Source organism: Equus przewalskii, chromosome 6 (assembly GCF_037783145.1).
Source record: "Equus przewalskii isolate Varuska chromosome 6, EquPr2, whole genome shotgun sequence".
Classification (NCBI taxonomy): domain Eukaryota; kingdom Metazoa; phylum Chordata; class Mammalia; order Perissodactyla; family Equidae; genus Equus; species Equus przewalskii.
Genome location: NC_091836.1, coordinates 7064591 through 7083830, shown reverse-complemented (window position 1 = coordinate 7083830; position 19240 = coordinate 7064591). Strand labels below are relative to the sequence as shown.

Genomic DNA, 19240 nt, shown 5'->3' with positions numbered 1-19240 from the left:
CTTGAAAGCAAAGTCTCATTGTTAGCAAAGGGTTCCAAAGGCAATTCTTCAGCATGCTCATCCTCATCATGGCAGCAACACCAGTTGCTATTTTTCTAATAGTGGTGCATAAAGATGAAAAAGGATGTGGCGTCTGCTCTCAAGAAATTACAGTGGGTATCATAGAAAGATCATGGGCTGAATGTCCAGGGAGAGAATTCTAACTCTGTCACTTAATTGATTTGATATTCTGAGCAAGTCATTTAACCACTCTGAGCCCTAGTTTCTTTATATGCAAAACATCAAACAATAGTATGTGACCTGCAGGGTTGTGATAAGCTACAAAAAGTGGGGTCAAGCATGATGTCCTAAAAGTAGAAGCTATATTCCCACGGCACTTAGCACGCTGCTTGGCACATAGGAGATGCTCAAAAACTGGTAGCTGCTTCTACTAAAAGCACTTGACACTGTGGAGGGCACACAGTAAGTACACTGTAAATGTTGCCACTCTACTTCATGCTTACCTACTTCTACTACAATGTAAAGAATTATTTCAATCTTTTGCGAGGTCATTAATCTCACCTTGATACTCAGGTCTTAACTTTGCTTGCTCCCGAAGGGCAATATATTTCTGACCTAGTCACTGAAAAGAAGACCTACTGTTGGTGTCTGTGGAGACCACAAAGAGCTTATGCTGCCTGACTATACAGCCTGGGCATGAGGCTCTCTGCCCCACACCTGTTACAGAGGTGAAGAGCTTGGTGCCTCATACTTCAGTAAGGTCTTTCCTCCAACTGTCTGAAAGTTCTCTCCGGAAATCAGAGATTCCCTAGGTGTAATGTCAAAGCTACCATCTCAAGTGAGGTCAACCAAAAATAGAGGGACTGTTAGTAGAAGACATTCAATTAACCCAGCATCAGGCAGTAGGTAGTCTCACGTGCAACTGTTAGGTGCATCTGACAATGTCTCCGCCTGGCCTGCAATCACACTGCGAACCTCCCATAGACTCCTGTTTGCTGCACATAACTCCCAGGACATACCTGCTTTCCTAAAGCAGGGGGCTTAGAATCAGAGTGGAGGGAGCGTGGTCCCTGTCCCGTGATCATCAATCTCATCTCTGTCCATGTTAAGTAGACTTGTTTGTGCTAAACTCTAGAAAAAGGTGTCTTAGTCTGTACCACATTCTTCTACTATTATTCACCCCAACATTTGACTTAATAACCAAACTCCTACTCTACCTTCTTTCTTGGGCTGGATATCAAGACACCAACTCTGAGTCACCCACTTCAACTCCAAGCTTTTCCGACTTCTTCATTTCGGCTTGATGCCTCGTAATGGATCCTGATTGCACTGCTGGGCTGCACAATGATATTCTTGTCTACCTGTCCTCTTTTTACACACTGGACTACTCACCATGGTCCATCAGCCTCTGTGCCTCTCCCTGTTCTTGCAGCCCCTATAGCCCCATTACTGACCTATTTGATTTGTTTAAAGGGATTTGAACTACCTACTTCAAGTAGTAACTGTTTTATATGTTTTATCTTCCCAGTGAACTTGAAAGAAAGAATCATATCATATTTTTTTTCTTCTATGCCTTGTATAACTATTCAGGCATTGCCCAGCAGGCAGTCAACAAATGACTGGTAAATTAAATATTCCTTACCTGGGAAAAGAGTATGATTCTTTCCCTCTATTTAGTTCCACTCAGTTAAAAAACTTTTTCATATGCCTTCTGTGGTTAGGAGGGATGGCATCTACGGAACTTCTTGGGAATTCCCATTCCCTATTTGATGCTGACTCTTAGATTCTCACTGATGCTTATTATATTTTGTTAGTTAACTTTCCAGAACAGTTTTATCCAGGTGTCTGGAAAAGGAATAGAGTTGGAAGTTATAGCAGAAAAGATACCTACTCTGTGCCTTATTCCCCCGACTTCAAGTCCCAGATGTACTCTGGAGACTTCAAAGCCCAATGGAACTTGATTATTGACTCCAAGAGCTGAGCAGTGGCCCTGAGTCTCATCTACCTAGCCATTCTCTTCTTTTTATTCTCAGAAAGAAGCCTGATTTTATTCCAGGTGAAAATATTCCCAACTAAAAGTTCATATTTATCCTTCCTTGCAGCTGGGAGTGGTCAATGAGATGGAAGTAAAAATTACTGAGTGGAAATCCTCGGAGAGTGCCTTAAAAGAAGGACAGGCAGTGGGCAGGAACTTCCATTTTGCTCTTCCTCCTTGCCTTTCATTCTTGGACTGAAGCTTCAATGGCCACCTTGAAACATGAGTTGAACTTGAAAAGGGAAGATGCATACCAAGGATGGCGGAGCAGAATGATAGGAGAAGAACGACGTTGGATGATGGTGATGCTCCCCTTTCTCCCTGGATGGCTGCCTTGCATTTCCTTGACAGGAGAAATAAACCACTGTCTTCTTTAATCTATTTATTTTAATTTCCATTGTAAGTAGCCAAATCTACTCCTGATGCAGTCTTTCTACCCTCGTCCACTCAAGGGTCTATGTCAAAGATAGAATATTCCTAAAGGGATTTAACAACCTAACTTCTTTGTGGCTCTGGATGAAAGCTGGAGACATGGAACTTGGTGAGGCTTTTATGAGCCCCAAATACCTGCTTAGAATTGTGCCATCACTGTAGAAATACAAAGCACATTCTACCTCACTTCAGTAAGGGGTATGCAGCAGAATCTGCCAAGCTTCCATGGGTCTGAAGTTAAAGGTAAGGAAAGTTCTGGCTGTTCCTCTTGCCATCACTACTGGTTATAGTCTTCTGCTGTTCATTAGATGAAGATGACTGTAGGACACGGATTATATGCAAGAAAACAAGGAGGCTTCCTCTGGAGCTGGGAAAGGTAGTGGCGAAATGGTTCTATAAGTCAGAAAAAGACTCAGGAAGTCCTGAGCAGGTTCAGAATTACTCAGACCAGTGTTCTCCAGCTGAATGTAGTTCTTTAATACATCACCCTTTGCTTGTTAAGAGCTGGTAAGAAGCGAGTTCTGTAGGTTTAACTTGCAGTAAGACATAAGGTAAAAATAACATAAATAAAACTCCTGGTAAGTGCCTAATGCATAGTAGATAGTGGATAAATATTAGCTGAAAGAACACATAAATAAATTAACTAATGAATAAATGCACTCTAATTTCTGGTAATATGGAACTATGTTGTTTTAAGCTTCTGTGCCTTTGCACGTGCAATTGCTTCTATTTAGCCCACCTCCTTTCTTTATCTGAGTAAATCCTGCACATTCTTCAAAGTCCAACTCAAATACTACAAAGAACATATCTATGATCATCTCCTCTGCACCACCAATGAATTGGCCACTTCTGTCACTATATTCGTTCTATTGAGCTGGAGATATGACACTGCCTTCAATATTGCCCTTATATGACAATTGTGCATTTATTTTTCCCCTAATATCAGGGAAGAAACAGAAAAGTATCAAACCTATCCTGAGTACCTCCTGTGTACAGCCACTGGGCAAGGACATTTACTTCTTTGCCTGCTCCCCACGGTCAGCCTGGGTAGCAGGTAACAGTCATTATCCCCAAATGGCAGAGGAGGGATGTCTGAGCCATCTTTTGTAAGGGCATTATTTCTTAGAGCTTTTGCGGGTGAAACAATAAATGTAAACTCCAATTCCTTACCATACAAGAAAAGGCCTCAGCAGCCTCTTTCAGGAGAGCCCCTTTTTCCGATCCACCACATCACCGCCTAAGCTCTCTTGTAAACAAAGAAAATAACTTCCCAGGGCCCTCAGAGAAAGTAAGTGGGCCACTGAGATCAGAAGGCAGCAGCAGCAGCAGCCAACAGAGCCTTCCCATTGAAATTTGACCTGTGGAATCTGCAGTTTTCCAATAGATCCCATACTGAAGGACTTGATGCACTTAAGACAGAGCTTGAAGGGCTTGCTTATTATCCTACTGATTTCTTTGTCTCTCATCTCTCCATAGCAAGAATGAAAGTTCGATGAGGGCATGGACTTGGCTTGATATTTTGTCCTCAGCAACCAGAATAGTAATACTTCTTATTTTACTAGTTAAAAATCACTTTGGTTAAATATTTTTTGTCTTAATTAGAAAGAAAACCAAGGGATGAATGTTTGTCAATCATTCATGAATCAACATAAATTGCACAAAAAGATAATTTGACCCCTAGAAGAGATAAGCCAGTGGGGACACAGATATGTTAATGGAGTGGAGGAGAAGAGAAACTTGGGAGCACAGATCATGGAGAGGAAAGGTAGGACTTTGAACTGTAAGGGATATCATCAGTTTCTTAGATGACAAAGGAAAGGATGACACAGAGCACAGGATAGGGGACCTGAAAGAGATGGAAGGGGCCTAAAGATCAACCCTCCCTCCTTCACTATTTTGTTAAAGGTCCTGGTAGGAGCTACGTGGATGCCACCAAAATCATCCCATGTGCTGCCTTCAAAAGTGTAGACCTGCCTTTACCATTCTCAGGCATGTGATAGCTATTTTTTAGATTATTTTCAATGGGAGAAAAGCTCTATTCCTCTGTGGCTGAGGAAATGCAACTGTACTATTGTGGAAAGAATCATAGTAATTAGTAAGTTGTGTACAAGGTTGAATGGGGCATTAGCATGTAAAGGTCATAAGATCAAACTGCATGTGGGCAAAGAACGTCTTTTATTTATCATTCATCGAGCATTTTTAGAGCACCTACTCTGTTCTAGGCAATGCACTCAGCATAAGGTGCAAACAAATAAAGCCCAGTCACAGCTTTTGAGAAACTCACACTCTGGAGTAGGGTGTGGGGAAAAGGAACAAGAGATAAAATGAATAATTGCACAGGCCTCTCTAACACCTTGCTCTGGACGGGTTTATTCACATCCTCTAAACATCTTACTCAACATTCAAAAGCAAGATAAGTCCTTTAACAAGGGCATCCAGGAAAGTAAGAAGTCTAGATATTTATTCTTAATAGTTAAGGACTCAGGAGTCAGAGACCTGGGTTCAAATCCCAGTTCTGCCACTTGCTGGTTGTGTCATCTTGGGCAAAACACCACTTCTTGCAACCTGTTTTCTCATCTGTAATACTATATAGGTTCTTGTGAGGTGTAAATGAAATAACGTATCTAAAGAAATGAGTTATAGGGACTGACCTACAGGAGGATCCCAGATTTGTTAGTTGCTGCTGTCCTGTGTTCCTCAGCTCTGATGAGCTGGGCATATTGAGAAATCTGCTGATAGACTTTGACAGAGCTGAAGTCACCTGCATCAAGCAGGTAGTTTGCAGGAAGGAGGTTAAGGGAACAATGGTGGAGGATAATGAGGACACCTGGGCAGGCTACCTTGAACTGGGATCTGCAGCATGCAGCACAGCTGGGGGCACTGGGACCACCAGGCACCAAGAGTGAAGACTGACAGGCAGCCCTAGGAACCCAGGAGAACATTTATTCCATGACCATGTGGGTAACTTGGATACAAGGGGCTGAGATTCAATGACAATCAATGAGTGCTAGGTGCTGGCAATATAAAGGTAAAGAGGACTCTGTCCAGGCTCCCCAGCTCCTGGTCCACTGGGGAAGATGACATATCTACATATGCAGATGTGTTTACACAGTGTGGTAAGTGTAGTGATGGAATAGTATACAAGAGCTTATGAGAAAGTTTGGACAACTCATTTTTTTTATGCCTGTGAAATGGAACAGCAATAATATCACTTACACTAGATAGCTGTCGTGAGAATTAAATAAGAGAAGAAATCCATGAAAATATATGTGCATATGTAGACATATATGTATATGTATTATATATATTAAAAAAGTATATAATATACTTGCACATATAAGCAATTTGTTAATTATGTAGTGCTATGGAAATATTAATTTATTTCAGAATTGATCATGTCTACTGTAGGCTTTCAGGAAAATGATAAGTCTTACGTTTCTCTTTATCTTTGAATATTGCTGAGAACAGTTCTAAATGCATAGTGCTAAATGTTTGTTAAAATAAATATAACCAACGTTGAGACTATCAAGCTATTGAAAATCCCCCTCTTTTCTGTCAATCTCATTTTGCACAACACTTTCCTCTCTAGAGCTACTCTTTGCAAAACAATATTGTCTAGGAAACCTGGGTTTTCATATGCATGGATGAGTAGCTTTCCCACTGACTTCAGCAAGAGCAGCAAGTTCATCCAAAGACAAAATTTGGCCTGGGGCAATTGCAGTGCACCAAGTTTCCTGTGCCAAAGATCACCTGTGATCAGAAGATTACCTGGGCATTAATGACCAGCTATGAGAAGCTGACTACCAGACCCAGCCTAAGAAATACAGGACACTACACTTCTCACCCACTTTTTATCCTGAAAAGAACCACCATCCGAAATTGTAGTATTTTTTCCCTTGAATTGCTTATATGCGGAATCAGAAAACATATGTAAAGAACAATCCAGGGGCTGGCCCCGTGGCCGAGTGGTTAAGTTCGAGCGCTCCGCTGCAGGCGGCCCAGTGTTTCGTTAGTTCGAATCCTGGGCGCGGACATGACACTGCTCATCAGACCACGCTGAGGCAGCGTCCCACATGCCACAACTGGAAGAACCCACAACGAAGAATACACAACTATGTACTGGGGGGCTTTGGGGAGAAAAAGGAAAAAATAAAATCTTTAAAAAAAAAAAAAAGATTTAAAAAAAAAAAAAAAAAAGAACAATCCATACGTCAGGCTCAGGTTTCTGGAGATACATTAGAAGAATTCCACAAAACTAAGCTTTCTAGGTTACTGATGACTTCTCCATTCTTGTTTCCATGAGGCCCAACTGAATAAACTGTACCTATTCTTCTTGAGACAAATTGTCATCTTTCTTTGGGGACCCACGCAGATGTGTCCTTACACAAAACCCCTTGTTACTTGAGGTAAATTGAGTGGGTCCAAAGAGTTTTGACTTAAACAATTAAAGAAAGTAGCCACAGAGCCACAAATGGAAAACAGGACACAAAACAATCTCTTAGCCCACAGCTTTAAAAACCTGGGAGCAGATAATCAGAACTTGAGCAGATAATCAGAACTTGATTGCAATATGATTATGATGATTAGTTCTAAGTGAGAGCACTTTCTCCTTCACAGAACTGCTAACCCTGTGGTCAAAATAAAGTGATTATAAATATATTATGCCCCAAAGCAGATACTATTATTAGTTATTATTAATACTATTACTATTAGTTTAGCTCTGTATTAGTTTTTGTTGGTGGTGGTGGTTGATTGATAAACCTGAAGGTTTTCCTTCCTTTCTTAACAACTCATTTTTGCCTAGATATAAATGATAAAAAATTAAAATAATGTGATTTAGACAGCAAGTTACAAGAAAACCTTAGACATTCACTTTACTCATTCAAGGTTCCTCTGAAACCATATCCTACTTAAATTTCAAGACACAATTCAAATGCTGTCTTCTATTATCTCTACTCCTGTGTGCCAAAATGCAATTCTCCCTCCTTAATTCTCCAAGAGCTCTCTGCTTGAAGATTCATTTATAGGACTTACATTTTTTTTAGCTATTTGTTATAGTCAGTAAGACTTATCTGCTTGATTACGAACAATTTGAGGGCATTGTTCTTGCTATTGTTAAATTTATCTTAGAAACTCCAGTTTCTGGTGCATAGCAGATGCCCAATAAATATTAAACATGTGATCTTTAAAAAACATAAATCCAGACTAACTAATCTTCTGTTTAAACCCTTCTATAGATTCCTACTGCATTTGGGATAAAACACAAACTCCTTAGCACGGCTCAAAGGTTTACATGAGAAGACTTCTGGTTTCCACTTAGAATGTAGAAAACTGGAGAGTCACTCTGACGCTTAGAACAAGAAAAACCTGGATAATTTACAGAATCATAACTCTTCTTGAACACTTCAAAGAGCAGAAGTCACAAGGTAACCAACTACACTGAAATCTAAGAAGACAGGTGTCTCCAAGGAGAGATGGTGAGGAGCTCTTAATTACCTGGAACAGATGCTGCATTCCACATAAGCTAGTAAGAAAAAGATGGTGAGCTGAAATTTTTAACAAATTATGAAAGGCCAAGCACAGGCTGGCATTAGAATATGGAACCCCTAGTAGCTGCAGATACAATAGCAGATTTTTCCCCACAGATCTCACTGAGTGTTCATATGAGAGACGAGGTCAAAGCAAGAGACTGGAGAAAATCTCCATTATGGTGAAGGTTTGGGAAGGGGAACAGCAGCTACTGCAAGAAAAGCACCAAGCTACTCCCAGACTGTTCTTCCCTATCTCTTCTATGGAACAAAAGCTTTAGGAAGCAAACTCTGTCATGCTCAAGGCATAGGTGAAGAACCATTGCAGCTGGGGAAAGGACACAGAAAACATTCTACCCCTGGGGAAGGGGCAGGAAAGTACCTTGGGCCCAGAATGTTGGAGATCCTTTACCAGTAAGGAGGAGCAAGGTCACTGAAAAGCTCCCACTACAGAGACCCAGGAACAAAGTACTTGCCCAAGACTGGGGCTAAACCAGGCCAACAGAAAACACCTCCACCCTGGTCCCAAAACCAGACTAGAAATCACAGAGTAACAAACAACAGCAGCCTACTACGAGGTATGGGACAGGAGCATGGAGAAAGACTGTGTTTCCAAGGATGACAGGGAATGTCTAAAGCTGAAGGTAGAACAGGAACACTGAGAAAAATCCTCCAGAAACCAATCCCTAACCCTAAATACAAAATAATTCTAGAAGAACTTGAAGCTGTGAGGCACCGAGGGTAAACATAGCAACAACAAAGCACAAACCCAGCTCAACTCCTGACTAGACTGACTCAACCCCTGACACTTAATACCTAGCAAAAGAAGATGCATGCTCATTCCCAGGGGTAAATAGTGTTTATCTCACTCTCAACTGTCCCACATAAGATGTCAGGCTTTCAACCACAAATTATGATTCACACAAAGAGGCAAGAAAAAAATATACTGTTGAGAGACAAAGTCATCGATAGAAACAGACTCAAATTTGATCCATATGCTTGAACTGTCAGATGGGAATGTAAAAATAAATATGACTAATATAATAAAAGCTGTAGTATGTAAGGCAGACAACATGCATGAACAGATAGATAATATCAACCAAGAGATGGAAATCATAAGAAAGAATCAAATGGAAATGCTAACAATGATGAATATGGTAACACATATGAGGAATGCTTTTGATGAGCTCATCATTAGACTGGGCAAAACCAAGAAAAGAATCAGTGAACTTGAAGATAGGCCATTAGAAATTACCAAGGTGAAACACAAAGGGAGAAAATATTTCTTAAACGTAGAATATTCAAGAGCTATGATACATGAAAACCAAAAAAAACAGAAAGAGAGCGAGGTATGGTACAGTATCAAATAGTCTATACAATTGGAATTCTAGAAGGAGAAGAGAAAAAGAACATAAGTATCTGAAGATGTGAAGGCTGAGAATTTTCCAAAATTAATGAAAGATACCAAACTACAAATCCAAGAAGTTCAAAGAAAATAAAGCAGGATAAATTAAAACAAGTAATTAAAAAACAACACATAGACATGTCATATTCAAATTTCTAAAAACCAAAGGCAAAAGGTCAACCTTGAAATCAGACAGAAATACACACATTACATCCAGAGGAACAAAGATGAAAATTCAGCATATTTCTTGTCAGAACTATTTAAGCTAGAAAACAATGGAATTCCATCTTTAAGTGCATGGAAAAAATTGGCAATATAGACAATTTTAAATACAGTCAAAATACTTTTCAAAAATGAAGTCATAGTAAAGGGTTTTTTCCCAACAATTGAAATAATTTATTCCCAGAAGACCTGCTCTATAAGAAATGTTAAAAGAAGTTCTTGAGGCAGAAGAAATATGGTAACAGACAGAAACTTGAATCTACACAAAAAAATGAAGAATGGTGTAAATGGCATTAATGAAACTAAATATAAAATTGTTTTTTCTTAGTTAATTGCTCTAAAACATGTTTGAGTACTCAAAGCAAAAATAGTATAGCAATGTATTATGTATTTATAGTATGTCTAAACATAAAATATACTATAGTGTATAAAAATAGCACAAAGGATAGGAGGGAGAAACGAGAATATACAGTTGTAACATTTGTACACAATACTTGAAGTGGTAAAATAGTATTTGAAGATAGACTGTGATTAATTAAAGCTCTATATTGTAAATCCTAGGTAACTACTAAAAATGTTATTAAAAGGTGTAAGCCAATAGAGGAGATAAAATAAAATCATAACAATACTCACTCCAAAAGAGGGTAGCGTGAGAGGAATAATAATTTTAAAGATAGAACAAATAAAAAACAATGGCAAGATGGTCAGTTTTGTTCCAAGTATATCAGTAATTGCATAAACAGTCTAAACACACCAATTAAAAGACAGAGGTTGCCAAACTGGATTAAAAAGCAAACTACATGCTCTCTACAAGAAACTTTCTTTAAATCAAAGAACTAAGTCACAAATAACGGTTGTAAAAAGATATGCATATAAATGTATATATGTACACAGAAACTATTCAAAAGAAAACTAAGGTGACTATATTAATATCAGACAAAAATATAGACTTCAGATCAAAGAATATTAGCAGGGATAATAAGAAAGAGTATTACATAATGTTATAAAGGATCAATTCACCAAAAAGACATAACAATCCTAAATGTGTATGTGCATAACAACAAAAGTTCAAACTATATGAAGCAAAATCTTATAGAATGGGAAGGAGAAATAGACAAATCTACAAATTTAGTTGGAAACGTCAAGATTATTTTCACAGTAATTGGTAGAACAAGTTGAAGAACATTGATAAAGATGTAGAAGACCTAAACTATGCTATCAAACAAGTCCCTGAAAAGATGCTCAACATCATTAGCCATTAGAGAAAGGGAAATTAAAATCACATTGAGACACCACTATGTACCTATTAGAATGGCTAAAACTTCTAAAACTCAAAAAACTGATGATAACTAACACGAGTAAGGATGTGAAGCAACTGGAACTTTCATGCGTTGGTGGCAGGAAAGCAAAAGGACACAGCCACTTTGGAATACAGTGTGAAAGTTTCTTAAGTTAAACATACACTTACCACACGGCCCGGCAATTCCACTCCTAGGTATTTACCCAAGTGAAATGAAAGTTTGTATCCACATGTAAACCTGTATCTGAATGTTACTAGTTGCTTTATTCATAATAACCGCAAGCTGGAAACAATCTAAATGGCCTTCAACTCCGCATCATGGAATACTACTCAGCAGTAAAAAGCAACAAACTACTGAAACACACAACAACATGAATGAATCGCAAATATATTACACAAAGTGAACGAAGTCAGACTCAAAAGGTTACAAATTGTATACTCTATTTCTATAACACTCTAATAAATTAGACTATAGAGTCAGAAAACACATCAGTGAGTGCCAAAGGAGAGAAGAGTTCTTACTATGAAGGGGCAATAGAAGATTTTCTGAGGTTTCACAAAACTCCTCTATATCTTGATTATAGTGGTGATTACATGACTATATGTGCATATCAATACTCAGAGAAATATACACTTAAAAAAGGAAATTTTGGGGTGCCAACTCTGTGGCATAGTGGTTAAGCTCAGTGTACTCCACTTTGGCAGCCTGGGTTTGCAGATTTGGATCCTGGGCACAGACCCACATCACTGATCAGCCATGCTGTGGCGGTGACTCATATACAAAATAGAGGAAGATTGGCACAGATGTTAGCTCAGGGCCAATCTTCCTCAACTAAAAAAGAGGAAATTAGCAACAGATGTTAGCTCAGGGTGAATCTTCCTCAGCAGAAAAAAAAAAAAAAAGGTGAATTTTGCTCTATGTAAATTATACCACAAGTTTTTTAAAAGAAGGAAAAATCTTCTACATAATCGGGTTCCTGTTTACCTCTCCAATCTCATATTCTGTTACTGTCCTCTTATTCACGACACTCACTGGCTATCTTTCACTTCCTCAAATGCGCCATGTTGTTACCGCCTCATGACCTTCACATGTACAGTTCTCTTCATCTGGGTAAATGCTACTTATCCTTCGGTCTCAACCTAAATCCTGGATTCAAATCCAGGATCCACCTCTACTGGCTGTGTGACCTTGGGCTCATTAACTAATATCTCTGTAGTTTCCTCATCTATAAAATTGGAGATATGAGTAGTATTTATTTTGTAGAGTTTCCTTGAGGATTATATGAGTAAGCACACGTGCCTGGCCCAAAGTAACATTATATAAGCTATGTTACATAATATTATATAAGATATTATTATAATTCCTCGAGACATCTTCCCTAACTCCATTGTTAATCTCCTCTTATTTTCCTTCATAGGCATAATAAAATCTGTATTAATATATTTATCTGTTTGTTTGTTTAACATCAAACTCCATAGAATGTAGAATAATATCTGCCCTGTAGACTATATCTATCTTATCATTATCTATCTATCCACACTATATATGTCCCTGACACAAGGTAGGCACTTAACAAATATGTGTTGGATGAGTGAATGATTAGAAGAATGGCATCCTAGATGAGCATGTTTCTCATAACTTGATCTCTGTCTGGGATGCAAACGCTGCTGTGATCCTGACTATGTTCACAAAGTGAATGGATCATAAATATTGTTGCAGCTTAGTGGCTCTTTTTAGACAGAGCCTAGACTCAGCTGCCACACCATGGAGTTACATGACACTCCTTTTCCTCCTTACCCCACTCCACTGCATCCCCCACACAATGCATCCACTCTTTTAATTTGACCGATGACTGGGTAGATAAGTCAGGCTGCCTCTAACTTGCAGACTCAGCCATCTTTAATTCATGAAGGAGAGAGTGGGAAGCTGCGTGCTGACCTCAGATGTCACTTCAGTTCTCTACTCCACCTTTATAGAGAGCCATGCATTTTGAACATTACCAAGCAAGCCTTAGTAAAGCCCATCCTTTGATCCCCTTGGCATCTGAGTGTTTGTGAGTATTGGGGGCAGTGGTTCACATACAGTATGAGGTTTTGCTCTGTGAAGGAAAAGACTTCTTAAATGAAACAGAAACTTGTCAGCCAGGGTCCTACACTTCTCTACTCTGAGATTGTTCTCTGAGAGAGGCTGACACAAGAAAGGAATGTCAGTTTCCTTACTGTGTGGAGAAAGATCACCAGAAGCCCAGATGGAGGCAGCGCAGAGGTAGGTGGCCCAGAGGAGACTGGCAGCTACAGAGACTGTGGTGCATCAGGACACAGAGCTCAGGGCTCCAGGGGAAACTGGGAAGCAGTGGGCACAGCACAGCAGAACAACAGATAAGAGGGATGCCTGGGTTTCCTAGAGCAGAAGGCCTTAAGCAGCGGCTCCGCTTTAGTGTCAGGCAGTCCACTCCCCCCTCCTCAAAAGCTCTTAGAGAAAGAGCGGACTTTCCCAAGCCTATAAACTGGTGGGGACCAGGGACATTTTGGGTTACACCTGTAAGCCCCCCTAAAAACATTCAGAAATATTTGAGGACGAGCATCTCTGAAAGGAAATGGACTACCTCTGTGAACAGGTTTGGGGGGAGCGGCAGGGCTATTGAAATTTAGGAAACATTGTTGTAAATGTTAATACTTTTTCTCACCCACCAGCTGGTGAAGCTGGATAGATGTCAGTTACACTCGCTGATTGACTGAGCTGTGATCCCATCATCATGGCCACTGTATCATTCCATCTGGCATTTAGACTCTGTGATTGGGATTGTTTGGGAAGATGGCCAAAATGATCATATCCGGTTCATTGCAGTCTGTTTTAGCAGGTGCATGTAAATCCAATCCATGGCCCAAAATATATTAATCCAGAAGAAATAAGTTTCATTTTGGATTTGATTTAGAAGAGACAATATCAAAGATGAAAACACTTTACATGAATTAGTGAACATAACCAGTGTGCTAAATTATAAAATTCAACTTATGCTGTTTAATAGAAGACTGTTTAGAGTTATGGACGTTTCCTATGGGATCGTATCTCATGATTATCATGCAAAAATATAAAACCCAATTACAGTTCATGCTGATAAATGCTAGGTTAGGTAAAGATGCTCCAAGGTCATAAAATTCTGCAATGTGTAATATTTGCCTAGGCTGCGATGAGACAGTGGACTTCTTTTGTTTCTTTTAAAAAATAACTTTTATAGATCACGTCACCAAATGAGCAATTAATAAGAGAGAACACATCATTAAACTCTGCTCTCAGGTAATTTATATGCCACAGTGTTCGTTGTTCATAACCCAGGTTTTTCTCAGTGAATCATAACACTGTCTTAATTATCACTACCATTCTCTGGTAATTAGTTTCATTCCTTCTCATCCAGGAACAGGTCTTAAACCAAACCTTTGAACTCTTTTGCAAAGCACGTACGCTAGGTGTTACGTGGGTTGTCATCTTAGGAGCAAATTAACTCAAGTTCTCCCTCACAATGTTCTTAGGTAATAAGATGTTCTTAGGTTCCCAGATGCCAGGAACAACAATGAGAAAAATGACTTCTTTTGCCGCAATTAATGTAAACTGTTTAGATGCTCAGCAACGCACAGCTTTTTGTTCTGGATTTTGTAAAGAGGTTACTCAAAGCTAAACATTTCTGGATCCCTTGGAAAAGCAGAGTCTCTTATGCATATAATCTGTCCTGGAATTGTTTCTTTAGACAAACAGTCTTCAACCAGTTGATGTGAGCCTGACTTCATGCTGAGTTAACTTTATGGTGGGGGAGGGCAAGAGAGGGGTGGAGTGGTCCTCTTGGCCTTGTCTTAAAGAAAGATGCTGGCTGTAGCTATTCACACAACTACTGTGAATGGGGTCATTTCTTTTGAAATGTAGATTTTTTGTTAAAAGAGTCTTTGGGGCGACCATGGTATCAGACGATCTGCCTGCCTGAATTGTGCACTTTTCAACCAATTGTTTTGATATCATATAAATCCAGTCACAAAGAGAAATGAATAAATTTTGCGTTGGTTAGTCTTTCTTCAAAGCCCCGAGATGATCTTAGGCAGTGAACTAACTACAGCTTTTATACTAAATGGATATATTTGAAATGTCCCTGGGCAGAGAAGGCAAATATAGTATAGGGCCTGGCTTTCCAGACCTTAGTGTGTATACAAGTTGCTGGGGTCTTGTTAAGATGCAGATTCCGACTCTGTGGGTTTGGGATGGGACCTGAGACACTTAATTTCTAGCAGTTTCTCAGTTAGTGCCAATGCTGCCAGTCTAAAGACCTGGAAGTGGGCCCAGTAATCAACATTTTAACTAGAATCAGACATGATCTTGTGATGAGAAACACCGGATTGTGGTTTGGAGCACAGGTTTATAGCTGGAAAGACCTGGGTTTAAATCTCAACTCATCTGCTCAAACAACCACGTGACTTAAGTCACTTAAGTCCTCAGAGCCCCATCTGTAACATGAGAATAATCACGCCCACCCCACAGGGCTATTGTTGTACATAGACATATGTAAACGACATATTATATTCCAAACGAGTAGCTCAGAGTTAGCATAGAGCAAGCACTCAATAAATGGCATTGAGATTATTATCCCTGTGGCTGAGCATGGTTATGTGGCCAAGATGTGATTCGAGGTCCTGGTCCACATTGTCTACCTGAGCTGACACCTCAACTCCAAACTAACAATTGTTCGTTTCGCTCTTTCTTTCCATTAGGGAATGCGAATGTTCAACATTTTGATTTTTAGAATTTCCAGATGCTAAAATATACATGCAATCATAAAGTAAATGAATTTCAGGGGTAAGTTATATTGGTACATAATATATATACTCCCATAAATAATTTTTTGAAATTATGAGTTGCAATGATTTCTAAATATCATTCTTTGAATATCTTCATGCCCAAAAAAGTGATAAAATAATTTAAAGCCTACCCCCAGCTGTAGTTTGCAGGCCTGTGTCTCACATATGGAGCTGGACACCTGGGCCCTCATTCCTGCTCCCCAATGCGGCTGTTCCCTCTTCTGTGCACCATGGTCACTTCTGCTGCTTTTCCCGGCTGGCAGCACCTTAGCAGGTCAACCAGTGCTGATCCCCTGTCTGTTGGGTCCCCATAGGTCCTCCAGCCCCATCACCAACTCTCTGAGCTCTTATGGTGCTAGAGTTGTCCTATGTGGGGCACGGAAGTAGGGACTCAGAGGACAGAGAATGACTTCAATAGCCTTGGGCAGCATTTTGTTTGAGGTGATCCTGAGCTGTATGCCCATCTCTAAATGAGTTGTAGAATTTAGTGAAAAACTGTTTTTTGCTTTTTTACATGCTTTGTTCTAGAACTCAGACAGTGACTGGGAAAATAGAACAAAACACTGTGATCAACATTCACTGTATCACCTTCCCTCTGACAATAAGATCTATGCCGGGGTGGCCCCCACTCCCCCACCCTAACCTAGAGGGATCTCAGCTCCTGACTGCTGCTGTACAGCCCCAACAGTACCCCACACATGCTCAGTTGTGTCTGCTCCCAGTGCCACAAATCTTGCCTTCTTTCCCAGGAGACTTCTCAGAACCATGTAAATAGGTCTCTGACGGCCAGTCTCACCAGCTTACCAGACATTCATAGAAGTTTCTGAATATCCTTTCTCTCACGTCATACTTAGGTTCACTCTTCTATTCTGGTTCTGAGAACCTCTATCAAGGAAAATTAGGGGAAAGGAAAGAAAGGCAAGTAACATGTATTCATTTCTTCATACGTGAAGGCACATTGTTAGCTTTTTTACATATAAATTCTATCTACATAACAATCTAATTATATAGTTTGGTTTTCCATCTCTGTTTAACAGATGAAGAAATTGAAGCTTAGAGGCATCAAGTACTTAATACTGCATTAATAAGCATCTGAGTTGGGATTTCAGCCCAAGTTTGGCCTCAGAGAACATGCTATTTCTCCTACATCACAAAGAACTATAAATTAAGAGTCGAAGTGCCCACGGAAAGACAATCTGTGAGTGTGTTGAATGCTAATGAACATTAGTCAGTTGGTGGACATTAGCTATGACACGTTTGCCAGGAATATGACCCTCTGTTTTGCAAAGAGTCTTGCTATTTATAGGGCATTGAAAATTGCTTCATTGAGTTCTGGCCGCACAATCACATTTTGGTACAATATTACTAGTTACTAAATTCTAATGTTATAATACCCTATCTGCATGATGGCACACAACTGATTAGGAACTGAAATAAGCCATTTAAAGCACTGATTACCCTTGTGATAGCTAAAAGATCTAACATCTCTAAACTTTTACAGAATTAATTGATTTTTTAACTAAATGGATTAAATCAACTGGTTGATTTAGTCTTTGAAATTCCAAGAACCCAAACTTTTCTCATTTTTTATGAAGCATAGGAGAAAGATTAATCTCTACATCAGGTGGTCCTTTATGAAAACAACAAGGATCTCTTAAAATTTTATTTAAAAAAATCAAAATAATACAAAGTGCATGGTGTTTAAAAAAATTGTTATGATTCAGAGAAGATTATAATGTGAACCCTCACTCTTTACAGTTAAAGTACATTTGGCTTTAAGTCCAGGAAACACAATTAAAACTGGCTTACAGAATTAAGAAATATATTGTCTTACATACCAAAGTCCATACAGGGGGAAGGCTCCAGAGGTGTGTCTCAGGATTGTGGCCCCACTGCTCAGGAACCCTTGTTGTGTAGCTTTGTCCCCTCATAGTAGCAAGATGGCTTCAAGCTCCATCTGTGTAGAGCATGGAAGAAAGAGGTTGTCTCCCCAATTAAGGAACAGATATCCTTCTCTCCAGTTGGATTAGGCCCCTCCTCCCATCACGACTGAAAGTAGCCAATGAAACTTCAGGCACTGTTTGTCCAGATAATCTTTTTCTGTCTTATCAGATCCAATGCCCTTTTCGAAAACAAATTTCTCATAATCCCCTCTTTCCTAGCCTGATAACACATGATGGATATCACGACCCATCTACACACAAAATTTCAGAAAGTACTTATAGTAACAAGGTTTCTCAGACAAGCTCAGTCATGTCTAGACCCTTAGGTAAAACTGAATAAAACACTCTCCCAAACCCACATTCATCTAGTATGTATAAGCTTTTGACCTGAACATCCTAACTATTTGTCTCAGCTTTTGCTTTGATTTCCGTCTGCCTTGACCAGTGCTGGGAGGGTCTGGGCTGCCATCAATGCTCTCTTTTGCCACTGAGCATTAGGGGACAGGGTGTCCTATTGGAGAAAGGATCTTGAGCCCCTAATCTCTTCTTTTCTGTCTGACTTATCAAAACTCGTCGATTCCTACTGATTTCAATTCAGGGCATTGTTCAAGAAACTGCTATTAAAGTAAGTGAAAGCTCTCAAGGAAGGAAATGTAGACAAGTGCAGATGAAGATACAAAGTTCACCATCCTTTGTGAATATACTGTTCAGAGCAAGATCTTAGAGACCCCATAGTTTTGGATTTCCTAAATTCAGCCTTTCCCTGGGTCAAGTTCTCTCTACCTTACTAAAAGGGAGAGAGGAGAAAATGAACATTTATTAAACTCCTACTGTGTGTCAGGGAGAATTTCCATATGACACATCATTTAATGCTGACGAGGACATTCTGAGGCAGCTGCTTCTGCACTCATTCTGCACATGATGAGACTGCATCTCCAAGAGGGTAGAGGGCAGCAAGGAAATGTGGGGTTGCAAGTTGATCTGAGTCCTGGGACAGTCTAAAGCCCAGCCTCTTTCCAGACATCAATGAAGTCAGTCTCACCTTGTCTGCCATTTTATTTTTATTCTTATTTTAAATTAGAGTATCCTCGAGTTCCCCTGGTCCCAGAAAAATTGAGACTAATCTAATATCCAGGTCTCCAAGTCTCGCCTCCACATTTGTTGCTTAAATTACTTTCCCAGTGGTCACCTGACTCTGCTTAGACAATTCAGTGTTAGGAAAGTCTGCGCTACAGAGGCAGCCGCACCCATCTTCAGATGCAATGGTTGTTTGAAAGCTCTTTCAGAATTTGGCTCTCCAAAACTTGGCTCACTGATGCTAGTTTTGCTCTCTGAAGCCTCCTTAGAAAAGTCTGATTCCCATTTCATATGGTGGCCCTACAAATATTTGAGCCAAAGATTTGATCTTATTTCAGGCACAAGGGATGGGTCCACAGCAGATCAATTCATGAACCCTTGAGGTATTGTCTTATTTGGTGCCCAAATCTCTCCGCTTTCTTCCCTACATCAAGCTTTGGCTGACATATCCATTTG

At 39.7% G+C, this 19240-nt stretch overlaps 1 long non-coding RNA gene across 2 annotated transcripts in view; it reads right to left on the bottom strand.

The window, feature by feature from the left end:
* The window catches only part of LOC139083825 (uncharacterized), a 79865-nt gene extending 61944 nt beyond the window's left edge, over positions 1-17921 (bottom strand). For both annotated transcript variants that reach the window (XR_011540788.1, XR_011540787.1), the window contains exon 1: positions 17603-17921. This is a non-coding gene — a long non-coding RNA (uncharacterized lncRNA). The remainder of the gene's footprint in view (positions 1-17602) is intronic.
* Positions 17922-19240: the final 1319 nt, after the last annotated feature.